We start from the raw sequence: 12,623 nt of genomic DNA on the forward strand, positions 1-12,623 counted from the left end.
TAATGATTTTTGAAATGGGATAGAAGAATGGCTTTTCAGGGCCTGTTTTTCCTTACTCAGCCCAAAATAATTCTCCATCTGTTCTTTCCACCTTAGAGTGCACAATGACCTTCTTCAAAGCAGTTGGTTGCCTTTGTGTGGTTATAAACATGTCTCAGATGGGAATAATCTGTGTCAAGGGGCTCCTGCCACAGAAGAAAATGGAGTTGCATCATAAAATTTTTAAGGAATTTCTCTAAATTTAAGTCAAAGTGACTGAACATTGTTAACAAAATCAGCTAGAAGTTTACAGAGTAGTGATAACTACAAGAAAAATAATATTAAATTAATGAGAAATGTCAAGTTTTAAAACGTTGGATTTTTTTTTTTTAATTTTTTTTTTATTTAAGTTTTTAGGTTAGATGTGGAGCTAAACCAGACTTCTTCCTTGTGGGTGGTGAGGGGTTGAGGTTTGTTTATGTGTTTGTTTGTTTCTCTTTAGGGCCATAAATAAAAATATAGATAATCTGAACCCTGTGTTAACATTCCAACAATTAATCCTGCAATTTCTCTCTCAACTTTGCTACCACCTCTAAGCATGTTGTTGTCTTGTCTCTGTTTGTAGTGTAGTGGTTTGGGAGTTTAGATGGATCTTGCTGCTCACAGATATGTATTCTTGACTTAAAGTGGTTGACATTGACTGAAATGTTGGAAGTTACTGTTTGTGTAAAGTTTAGCATGTGCAGAAGTTGGGGGCTGCAAAATTAACACCTACTGAGTGTGAAAAATAAAATCCCACAATTAAGCAAACTATTAATCCAAGTTTCACCTCACTCCTGCCCATTGCTACATGGCATCATTTTGGATTATGCTGCTGTTACCTGTGAGAACACTGGTATTTGTAGGAAATACTTGCAATATTTGCTGGAAAGATGAAAAATATGAAATAAGGTGTCATGATTAAAAACTTTTGTACCACAAGTCAGTTCTAAAGAACTGGAACATCTCACCACCTGAGCTTTGTAGCTGAACAAGCCTCCCTGACCTTCAGGATTAGTCGTATTTGCAACAGATGATCTTGTCAGCAGGCAACACATCAATACTTCTTTTTCTGCTTAAATCTGAAAAACTAGATGTCTTTATGTGTGCAGGAGCAATTTGGGATCAGCACTGAGAACTAGTTTTTATGAAGCAGACTGTTGATCTCCAATAAAGAGTAAAGCAAAAGGCATTGAAGTTGCTTTATTTTGGCCTAGTTTTGAAAAAACTGTGTGTTTCAGCAATGATCAAATTATGTGCAGATAGACCAAGGCCATGCTCAGTTGCTGGAAAATCTGAGGTGTGTTACCAACCCAGGTCAACATCCAGTTCTTTACAAGCAGCAAACTCTGTAAAATAAATCTTAAAGCAAAGAGGGGAAAAAATCCTTCCTCTCCCAAGTACTTTGCTTTGCTGACATCACTCAGAACTGTGTCTGTGTCTGTAGCAGACACCGAGGAGTTTAATTCTCTCTATCAACTGAGACCATGGACACAAAACTGCCTGGTAGCGTCAGCACTGCGCTGATTCACTGTTCTGCCACAGATGGGTTGGAAATAAGGGGCAGAGGGACTGAAAACCTTCAGAAACACAGCAGGAGAAGTTAGAGAAAGGTCAAGTGACCATTCCCACATTTTGAAAATGTTCTGCAAATGAGGGAAGAGCTACAGAACCATAGAATTGTAGAAATAGCTGATAGATTTGTTAAAAGAACATTAATTTTCCCTTTTGAACTCTGGATGCCTTATTCAGTGTTAAGAAAATGTTTCCACAACTGCTTACTGGAGTTTTTTTGAGGTATAAATGAGCTTTTTGTTAAATTAAAGGGAAAACTAATGACATTGAAAATCTCTGTTCTTCCATAACTGCTTTTCCAGTAGATCCAACTCCCATATTTCAGTTATTAAGGTTTCTCTTCCAAACAAAATTGCTGATTCACTACATTCATCAGCCTTTTCAGCATCCTTTGTGGGTAAGCTAATTCACTGTTTTCCAGCTAATCTTTCTCTAAGGATGCAGGAGGGAATCAACATCAGTCTTCCTTTCTTTTTTGGAAAAAGGGTTTAGTAAAGGGGAAAAAAAGAAAAAAAAGAAAAGAAAGACTGGAGAACATTCAAGGATTTGCTATTCCAGTCAAGGCGTTGTCCTTGAGACATTTTTATGCCTGTTCTCAAATCTGAAAAACTTCAAAAAACGCTATTTCCCATCTTTAACTGAAAGAAAAATTGTTTGAGAACACCATGTCAACTGAACACTGGGGTTTAAAAAAAAATTCATCTACAACCTTATAAGAAGAAAGTGAACTATGAATTAAAGGTTTTCATTAGTTTACCATTTATAATGCCTTCATCATGTATTTCTTTTTTCCTGATCCTCATGGTTTATCATTTCAAATGAAGCATCAATGTGATCAAACAGTTAATAGAGAAAATTTCCGTTTATATTTCTTCAGCCTATATTTACATTTTTGTACACTTTTTAGAATCCTTGGTCCGACTTTGCTTGATTTGGAGGATCCCTGAACTTCATCTTTTCTATGGTTCAAATGCCTGCTCAAATAAGGAAATCTTCAATATAATGTTAAAATTTGTATCATAGGCCTGAAAAAAATTCTCACGTCATTATTTCAATGTACCATATTTAATAAAAAACTCAGTTTTGATGAATCTCCATTTTCTAAGGGGGAAAGGGAATAAGTGAAATAGCTTATTGAGACTTCACAGTGTCTGGTATGAAGATTATTTTTATCTTTTAATTTGATCATTTTCTGGAGCAAAGTTTATAGTGTATTTCTTATCATGAACATCACTTATTACTCAAAAGCAAAATACACACTGAACTAGCAATGATTTAAATCCCTAAAGATCTGAAAGTTATACTTACAACACTCAAAGGAAAGAGTAGGGTGAGTCTTCAGGGACAAAAAGCTTCTGACTTCCTAAATGAGACGTTTGTTTCCTTAACATATCATTTCACATGTACGATATATTATATTCTCATTTAAATCAAAGGTTTGCAAAGCTTTTTTTATGCTGTGATTTCTTAGTAACAGATTGGGCTTTAATTTGTAAGCAATGATGTGCTTAGTTTATTAACAGATGGAAAAAAAGCAGGCACTAAGCAAGTTTTGGGGTAAGAACACCCACTTTAAGTTAGTTTTTTTGAGACATAGTTTTGCTAACAAATCTTCTGCCTCTTTTTGTTTGTTGCTTCTTCTACAATAGTGATATTGTAGAATATACAATATTTTGAATATATTTGGGGTAGAAAAATATATCTTCTTAGTGATGTTTTCAATCCCAAATACTTTTTCTTAGAGTCAAATTGGGGTCAATTTTAGGAAAAACACATAACATAGGGACACTGTCTTGTTGCAAACAAATATTTAAATAATGGCCAGCACAAGTGCACAAGTGAATTATGAGCTTCTCTTAAGTTTCTGTATTATTTGTTGTACCTAGTAGTAAAAAAGACTTTTAGGCTGCTTTCTTCAGCTTTGAATAATTCCTGAATAATAGTTCTCAACATAAATGGTTGGGAAAAGCATTTTTCCCACAGGAAGGAGAAGTTGTACAGTGAAAGTCTTAACCTCTGTCATTGCTGGGTGTTGCAGAGTGCTGTACCTAAACCTGTTTTATCAAAGAACATCGGTAACTATCTTTTAATGAAACGTCTCAGAGCTGTCAGTGGGAAAGAGGGAAGAAAAAAAAGCTACATGTTTTGGGATGATGATAAAATGCTGAATGTACTGCGCCCAACTGAAGAGCAAAGGCAATGATTCTGGCTTTGACTTTTTGAATTTAGCTTTTTCACTATGTTTAGGGTTTCAAAAGCATTTCCTAGTGTACAGACCTATTTTTTTTCTTGCTGGAAAGTGGCTTAGAACAGTCTGAAACCACTTCTGAAATTCTGCCAGCATAACAAGTGCAACACTCAGAGCAGCAGCATAATCTGACTTTCCCCATCAGGGATATTTGGAGGGGACTTGCTGCTCCCTACTTTCTCTCCAGTATCACACTTAAATTATGCCGTTACTCTTTTACTTCCTTTGTTCATCCTATGGATCACTCTAAACCGTTCCTAGAGTGCTGGCAAGCCTCTGACAACATCTCCACAGGCAGAGCATCCCTGTGCCGTTTCCTTGGAAACACGGCACTGAAATGCCCTGTGAGGAGCAGCAGGGAGAGGAAAACGAAAGAAGACAGTTGCTTTGGGATTTTCCCCCCTTAGTTTTTTAATTTTCCAAACAATATCAAATATGTAAGCAATATACTACAAACAGCAGAGTCAATGTGGTAATCAGGCTGTAACATCCCCACAACAGTTATGTGTTAATCCCTGAAGAAATAGAGCAAGAGTGGGCTTGTCTGTCTGTGTGGATTAGAGTCCAAATTTTATTTCTTGCTTTCCATGTCAGTGATTTTTGCAGCTTTTGATGTCTGCAAGCACTGTTGGAGTCCTGTGGTCAGTTTTGAGACTAACACAGTGAAGCTGCACGAAGTCCTATATGTATTTGTAGGTCGAGGAAAGCCCTCACCTCTTATAAGGTGGAAAAGGAAGAAATGCTTTCCTACTACACCTTCTTGATGTTCACTTTTCTTTGAACCCTTTAAATTACATTCTGCAAGGGCAGGGTGGGAGCCTGTTGCTTGCTGAAGTGTCTGCAACAATAAATGATACTAATAAAGGAACAGCTGGAGTTTTATTATTTGTGTTGCCACTGTTGCACAGTGCCCACAGTTTATTTCTGCTGCAGCTCTATTGGCTTCAGTGGAAAACAGACCAGGAAAAAATTGCCATGTTCCTTACAGACTCTTTTATGGTTTTCATCATATCGAGACTTACATTGCTCCTGGATGGCATATTAACTGATGAGAATAAAACCTCTTAGCTTGTTTTGTTTGGTGTCATCTTGGGGTTGGTTTTGGTTTGCTTGTTTGGTTGTTTTCCCCTGATTTTGTTTTGGGGTTTTTTGTTTGTTTGTTTGAGGTGTTTGTTTGGTTTGCATTCTTCTTTTAGGAGAAACTGAGGAGTGTTTCACATACATGGTTTTTACTCTGTATACAGCATTGCAGTACTGTGAGAACTGGGTCGTTGGCTATAACTTTTACCCTGACACTTCCTGCACAGGAATATCCTATTGCTGAAACCTAGAGATAGCTGAAGGTCTGTAGAGACAAAGTTTTCTAACCAGATGTAGATATTAGGAAAAAATCCAATCGTGTTGTCTCTGGTAAAATGTGGCCTTCTCAAGAAATCTAGAAATTTCAAATAATACACTAACAATAACAATTTCAAATTATACACTAATCCTTTCTGTCAGTGTAGAGTAAACTGCACCATTTTTGCAAACCCTGGTATTGTGTTCTACATTCTAGAAAAACTTTTGAACTGATCCAATTTGATGCAACAGCTTTTCATCTGTGGTGACAGATGTTCTTCTCAGTAGGAATGCAGTAATACACTGCTTAATAATGGTTTTCTAGATCTTCCTGTTCACATCTTCTTGCTGGTCTTAACCAAGTTTAAAAAGAAATCCTCAAAGGATTCTGCAAGTAAAGACTTCTCAAATGATGGTAGCATTATTAGTCTTGGATGGTCCTAATTTTTTGTGAAGCTCTCAGAGTGATGGCCTTCAGAAAATCTGAGACATAAAAATGACAAAAAGTCCAGTGAAAGCTGGAACTAACCCTTTGATGCTCATATACCTAAGTAGTGTTATTATGCTATAAATGTCTTGAAATCAGAAAAGCAGTTATTAGGCAGTTGCCTGTAGGTTCTTAGTATTCTTTTGTCAAGTTAGAGACTGGAATCTTCCTAGTTTTTCAGTATCCTGTTCATTATGATGGCAGATTCCTGGTCCTTCCCCCAGCTTTTGGCTCTCAGTACTTATGCTGTGTAATAGGACAGTCTGAAATCTGAGTCAGAGGTTAGGGAAAGACAGTAAGTAGAGAGCAACCTGGGAAACACACCACTTAGCCTGCAATTCAGGGGTTTGGAAGGCTAATGGTTTCCCAGATGATCCCAGAGAATATGATTGCACACAAAGAAGTGGGGGAAAGTAAAAGGATGGGAAATGGCGAGCAGGTACAAGCTGCAGCTGAAGGATGGTGGCTCTGCAATACTGAGGAGCTGAACAAAGCTATCTTTCCACTCCTCCCACCCACTTTGTATTCCTTAATAGCACTGGAATGTCGTGCTATAGGAACCAGTTTCTACGGGAGAAACATCTGGCTCCTTAAGGCTCAAGCAGTGGCTTGAAGATTTACGAAATATTCATCATACTTTATTTCTTTTAATCATTTATAAGGGACTTATAAATGGGGAACACTCTAAGTGGAATCCAGGTTTATATTTTTCTGTGTTTCTTCCGGTTATGTCTCTTGCTATTAATCTGATTTTTACAATAGTATGAGAAAGAATGTTATTCAGTAAACTGCAATTCCTTCAGATCACTTTATTCCATGTCACTGCAGGGCATTGGATTTTGAAGCTAAACTTGTAGACTTAACAACAGAGGCATGACTTGTAAGATTTCCTGAACCCCTCACAGCACATTAGGAGTTACAGTCATACAGTCAGATGCTTCAGAGCCAAATCTCTGTGAGCATCTGTCCTCTAGCCTTGGGTACCATTGCTGCTCATGCACTTACAGCTCTTGTTCCATGAAAAGCAGGGTGGTGTCCTCCAGCCCTGCAGCTCCAGGCTGACTGAGCTTTGGTTGTATTTAGGGACGTGCCTGGGGAGTCCTGGAGCAAGTTGTGTCCTTTTGGGTGCCCCAGAAAGACAGGGAATAAGGGCAGCAGGAGCTGGAACCTCAGGTAAAAAAAAGACCTCTTTGGCATAAATTATAGGTTGTAGGTGAGTGAGAAAGGGACAAAATAAGCCTGTACAAAACTACCAAGTAGGATTCATACTATAATAGGAATTTTCTCTTTCTTTGGCCACCCTGTAGGAAAGAGGCTGTCTGGCCTCCCTGAAATTCATATAAATGTAAATATTTCTGCTTTTTCTTAGCACTTCTTTACTTGTAGTCTTGTGAAGAAATAACTTGCTTACACTTTTAGGCAGCTGTAACTTTTTCAGCCATAATTTCTCTGTGTTATGTATATATTGTAATTAAGTCCTTCTGGGGGCATTATCCAGTTCTGTGTCAGCTGCACTGGTTAAAGTAAAGAAAGATGCATTTTGTCCACCCCAAATCTGCCTCCCAGTTCTTGCTTCTGCAAAATGCTCCTTGGCTGTGTTTAAAGCCTGTTACCCTGCCCTGATGTACTTTTTCCCTCTGCAGACTTGGTCATTTGACAGCACTACCTCTCACAGTAATTTGTAACATCCTTAAAAGCTGTGACACAGAGATGGTGCACCTTGAGGGCTCTGTCTACCTTGGAGAACTAATAAAATCTGTTTGGATGGACTCAGGCTGTCCTTCCATGGAAAGTTCATCAGCTGTGCAGATGAGAATTTCAGGGTCACAAGCTAAACCAGTGACTTTTCCATGTGATTTTTGATGTCTCTTAGCCAAACTTAATGTGATTGCATTAGAAGACCAACCTGTGCTTAGGCAAAAAAAAATTGATTTTTCTATTTTGGCTACTTTTCCAACTTTTCCAAATTTTTTTCTTTTTTCTTCCCTTCCCTTCCCTTCCCTTCCCTTCCCTTCCCTTCCCTTCCCTTCCCTTCCCTTCCCTTCCCTTCCCTTCCCGTCCCTTCCCTTCCCGTCCCTTCCCTTCCCTTCCCGTCCCTTCCCTTCCCTTCCCTTCCCTTCCCTTCCCTTCCCTTCCCTTCCCTTCCCTTCCCTTCCCTTCCCTTCCCTTCCCGTCCCTTCCCTTCCCTTCCCTTCCCTTCCCTTCCCTTCCCTTCCCTTCCCTTCCCTTCCCTTCCCCTCCCTTCCCTTCCCTTTCCTTCCCTTCCCTTCCCTTCCCTTCCCTTCCCTTCCCTTCCCTTCCCTTCCCTTCCCTTCCCTTCCCTTCCCTTCCCTTCCCTTCCCTTCCCTTCCCTTCCCTTCCCTTCCCTTCCCTTCCCTGCCCTTCCCTTCCCTTCCCTTCCCTTCCCTTCCCTTCCCTTCCCTTCCCTTCCCTTCCCTTCCCTTCCCTTCCCTTCCCTTCCCTTCCCTTCCCTTCCCTGCCCTTCCCTTCCCTTCCCTTCCCTTCCCTTCCCTTCCCTTCCCTTCCCTTCCCTTCCCTTCCCTTCCCTTCCCTTCCCTTCCCTTCCCTTCCTTTCCCTTCCCGAACCTTCCCTTCCCTTCCCTTCCCTTCCCTTCCCTTCCCTTCCCTTCCCTTCCCTTCCCTTCCCTTCCCTTCCCTTCCCTTCCCTTCCCTTCCCTTCCCTTCCCTTCCCTTCCCTTCCCTTCCCTTCCCTTCCCTTCCCTTCCCTTCCCTCCCTTCCCTTCCCTTCCCTCCCCTTCCCTTCCCTTCCCTTCCCTTCCCTTCCCTTCCCTTCCCTTCCCTTCCCTTCCCTTCCCTTCCCTTCCCTTCCCTTCCCTTCCCTTCCCTTCCCTTCCCTTCCCTTCCCTTCCCTTCCCTTCCCTTCCCTTCCCTTCCCTTCCCTTCCCTTCCCTTCCCTTCCCTTCCCTTCCCGTCCCTTCCCTTCCCTTCCCTTCCCTTCCCTTCCCTTCCCTTCCCTTCCCTTCCCGTCCCTTCCCTTCCCTTCCCTTCCCTTCCCCTCCCTTCCCTTCCCTTCCCTTCCCTTCCCTTCCCTTCCCTTCCCTTCCCTTCCCTTCCCTTCCCTTCCCTTCCCTTCCCTTCCCTGCCCAAACCTTCCCTTCCCTTCCCTTCCCTTCCCTTCCCTTCCCTTCCCTTCCCTTCCCTTCCCTTCCCTTCCCGTTCCTTCCCTTCCCGTCCCTTCCCTTCCCTTCCCTTCCCTTCCCTTCCCTTCCCTTCCCTTCCCTTCCCTTCCCTTCCCTTCCCTTCCCTTCCCTTCCCTTCCCTTCCCTTCCCTTCCCTTCCCTTCCCTTCCCTTCCCTTCCCTTCCCTTCCCTTCCCATCCCTTCCCTTCCCTGCCCTTCCCTTCCCTTCCCTTCCCTTCCCTTCCCTTCCCTTCCCTTCCCTTCCCTTCCCTTCCCTTCCCTTCCCTTCCCTTCCCTTCCCTTCCCTTCCCTGCCCTTCCCTTCCCTTCCCTTCCCTTCCCTTCCCTTCCCTTCCCTTCCCTTCCCTTCCCTTCCCTTCCCTTCCCTTCCCTTCCCGTCCCTTCCCTTCCCTTCCCTTCCCTTCCCTTCCCTTCCCTTCCCTTCCCTTCCCTTCCCTTCCCTTCCCTTCCCTTCCCTTCCCTTCCCTTCCCTTCCCTTCCCTTCCCTTCCCTTCCCTTCCCTTCCCGAACCTTCCCGAACCTTCCCGAACCTTCCCGAACCTTCCCTTCCCTTCCCGAACCTTCCCTTCCCGAACCTTCCCTTCCCGAACCTTCCCTTCCCGAACCTTCCCGAACCTTCCCTTCCCTTCCCTTCCCTTCCCTTCCCTTCCCTTCCCTTCCCTTCCCTTCCCTTCCCTTCCCGTCCCGTCCCTTCCCTTCCCGTCCCTTCCCTTCCCTTCCCTTCCCTTCCCTTCCCTTCCCTTCCCTTCCCTTCCCTTCCCTTCCCTTCCCTTCCCTTCCTTTCCCTTCCCTTCCCTTCCCGTCCCTTCCCTTCCCTTCCCTTCCCTTCCCTTCCCTTCCCTTCCCTTCCCTTCCCTTCCCTTCCCTTCCCTTCCCTTCCCTTCCCTTCCCTTCCCTTCCCTTCCCTTCCCTTCCCTTCCCTTCCCTTCCCTTCCCTTCCCGAACCTTCCCGAACCTTCCCGAACCTTCCCGAACCTTCCCTTCCCTTCCCGAACCTTCCCTTCCCGAACCTTCCCTTCCCGAACCTTCCCTTCCCGAACCTTCCCGAACCTTCCCTTCCCTTCCCTTCCCTTCCCTTCCCTTCCCTTCCCTTCCCTTCCCTTCCCTTCCCTTCCCGTCCCGTCCCTTCCCTTCCCGTCCCTTCCCTTCCCTTCCCTTCCCTTCCCTTCCCTTCCCTTCCCTTCCCTTCCCTTCCCTTCCCTTCCCTTCCCTTCCTTTCCCTTCCCTTCCCTTCCCGTCCCTTCCCTTCCCTTCCCTTCCCTTCCCTTCCCTTCCCTTCCCTTCCCTTCCCTTCCCTTCCCTTCCCTTCCCTTCCCTGCCCTTCCCTTCCCTTCCCTTCCCTTCCCTTCCCTTCCCTTCCCTTCCCTTCCCTTCCCTTCCCTTCCCTTCCCTTCCCTTCCCTTCCCTTCCCTTTCCTTCCCTTTCCTTCCCTTCCCTTCCCTTCCCTTCCCTTCCCTTCCCTTCCCTTCCCTTCCCTTCCCTTCCCTTCCCTTCCCTTCCCTTCCCTTCCCTTCCCTGCCCTGCCCTTCCCTTCCCTTCCCTTCCCTTCCCTTCCCTTCCCTTCCCTTCCCTTCCCTTCCCTTCCCTTCCCTTCCCTTCCCTTCCCTTCCCTTCCCTTCCCTTCCCTTCCCTTCCCTTCCCTTCCCTTCCCTTCCCTTTCCTTCCCGTCCCTTCCCGTCCCTTCCCTTCCCTTCCCTTCCCTTCCCTTCCCTTCCCTTCCCTTCCCTTCCCTTCCCTTCCCTTCCCTTCCCTTCCCTTCCCGAACCTTCCCGTCCCTTCCCTTCCCTTCCCTTCCCTTCCCTTCCCTTCCCTTCCCTTCCCTTCCCTTCCCTTCCCTTCCCTGCCCTCCCCTGCCCTTCCCTTCCCTTCCCTTCCCTTCCCTTCCCTTCCCTTCCCTTCCCGAACCTTCCCTTCCCTTCCCTTCCCTTCCCTTCCCTTCCCGTCCCTTCCCTTCCCTTCCCTTCCCTTCCCTTCCCTTCCCTTCCCTTCCCTTCCCTTCCCTTCCCTTCCCTTCCCTTCCCTTCCCTTCCCTTCCCTTCCCTTCCCTTCCCTTCCCTTCCCTTCCCTTCCCGAACCTTCCCGAACCTTCCCGAACCTTCCCGAACCTTCCCTTCCCTTCCCGAACCTTCCCTTCCCGAACCTTCCCTTCCCGAACCTTCCCTTCCCGAACCTTCCCGAACCTTCCCTTCCCTTCCCTTCCCTTCCCTTCCCTTCCCTTCCCTTCCCTTCCCTTCCCTTTCCTTCCCTTCCCTTCCCTTCCCTTCCCTTCCCGTCCCTTCCCTTCCCTTCCCTTCCCTTCCCTTCCCTTCCCTTCCCTTCCCTTCCCTTCCCTTCCCTTCCCTTCCCTTTCCTTCCCTTCCCTTCCCGACCCTTCCCTTCCCTTCCCTTCCCTTCCCTTCCCTTCCCTTCCCTTCCCTTCCCTTCCCTTCCCTTCCCTTCCCTTCCCTTCCCTTCCCTTCCCTTCCCTTCCCTTCCCTTCCCTTCCCTTCCCTTCCCTTCCCTTCCCTTCCCATCCCTTCCCTTCCCTTCCCTTCCCTTCCCTGCCCTTCCCTTCCCTTCCCTTCCCTTCCCTTCCCTTCCCTTCCCTTCCCTTCCCTTCCCTTCCCTTCCCTTCCCTTCCCTTCCCGTCCCTTCCCTTCCCTTCCCTTCCCTTCCCTTCCCTTCCCTTCCCTTCCCTTCCCTTCCCTTCCCTTCCCTTCCCTTCCTTCCTTCCTTCCTTCCTTCCTTCCTTCCTTCCTTCCTTCCTTCCTCCCGTCCCGTCCCTTCCTTCCCGTCCCGCGTCCCTTCCCTTCCCTTCCCTTCCCTTCCCTTCCCGAACTCCCGAACCTTCCCTTCCCTTCCCGAACCTTCCCGACCCTTCCCTTCCCTGCCCGAACCTTCCCTTCCCGAACCTTCCCGTCCCGAACCTTCCCTTCCCGAACCTTCCCTTCCCTTCCCTTCCCTTCCCTTCCCTTCCCTTCCCTTCCCTTCCCTTCCCTTCCCTTCCCTTCCCTTCCCTTCCCTTCCCTTCCCTTCCCTTCCCTTCCCTTCCCTGCCCTTCCCTTCCCTTCCCTTCCCTTCCCTTCCCTTCCCTTCCCTTCCCTTCCCTTCCCTTCCATTCCCTTCCCTTCCCTTCCCTTCCCTTCCCTTCCCTTCCCTTCCCTTCCCTTCCCTTCCCTTCCCTTCCCTTCCCTTCCCTTCCCTTCCCTGCCCTTCCCTTCCCTTCCCGTCCCTTCCCTTCCCTTCCCTTCCCTTCCCTTCCCTTCCCTTCCCTTCCCTTCCCTTCCCTTCCCTTCCCTTCCCCTCCCCTCCCCTCCCCTCCCCTCCCCTTCCATCTCCCGTCACATCCCTCCTATATATGCATGATTTTCAATGGTGCATATTTCTGAAGCCCTAAAATGCATTGTGTATGGGTGATGTGGGCAGGACATAAACTGGATTTCTGCAGGAACTGTGGATGTGACAAAGGATGAAGAGGAGAACTGAACTTTGTTGGGAAAAGGGATCTGTCCATGCTGGAATGTGTGGGATTTTGTAGCAGCTGGAATTTGGGTATTAGACAATTTAACAGGAAAATTCCACCTCTGTATTCAAGGGGGCTGATTCTGATGCTTCCCAAATGACCTGCATTAGAAGTCATCCTTGAACATCATCACAAATGTTGCCACCCCAGAGACTGACAGAATGAAACTGAGACATCAATAAATTTTAATCTGTGAAATTCAACTAGCTGCTTCTGTTAATAATAATGCTTCCTCAGCAAATGAGTTCAGAGAAGAGGATATTTAAGATGGGATACTGAATCATGTAGACACCCC

This window comes from Pipra filicauda, unplaced genomic scaffold (assembly GCF_003945595.2).
Source record: "Pipra filicauda isolate LSUMZ 115617 unplaced genomic scaffold, ASM394559v2 scaffold492_size439525_pilon, whole genome shotgun sequence".
Taxonomy (NCBI): domain Eukaryota; kingdom Metazoa; phylum Chordata; class Aves; order Passeriformes; family Pipridae; genus Pipra; species Pipra filicauda.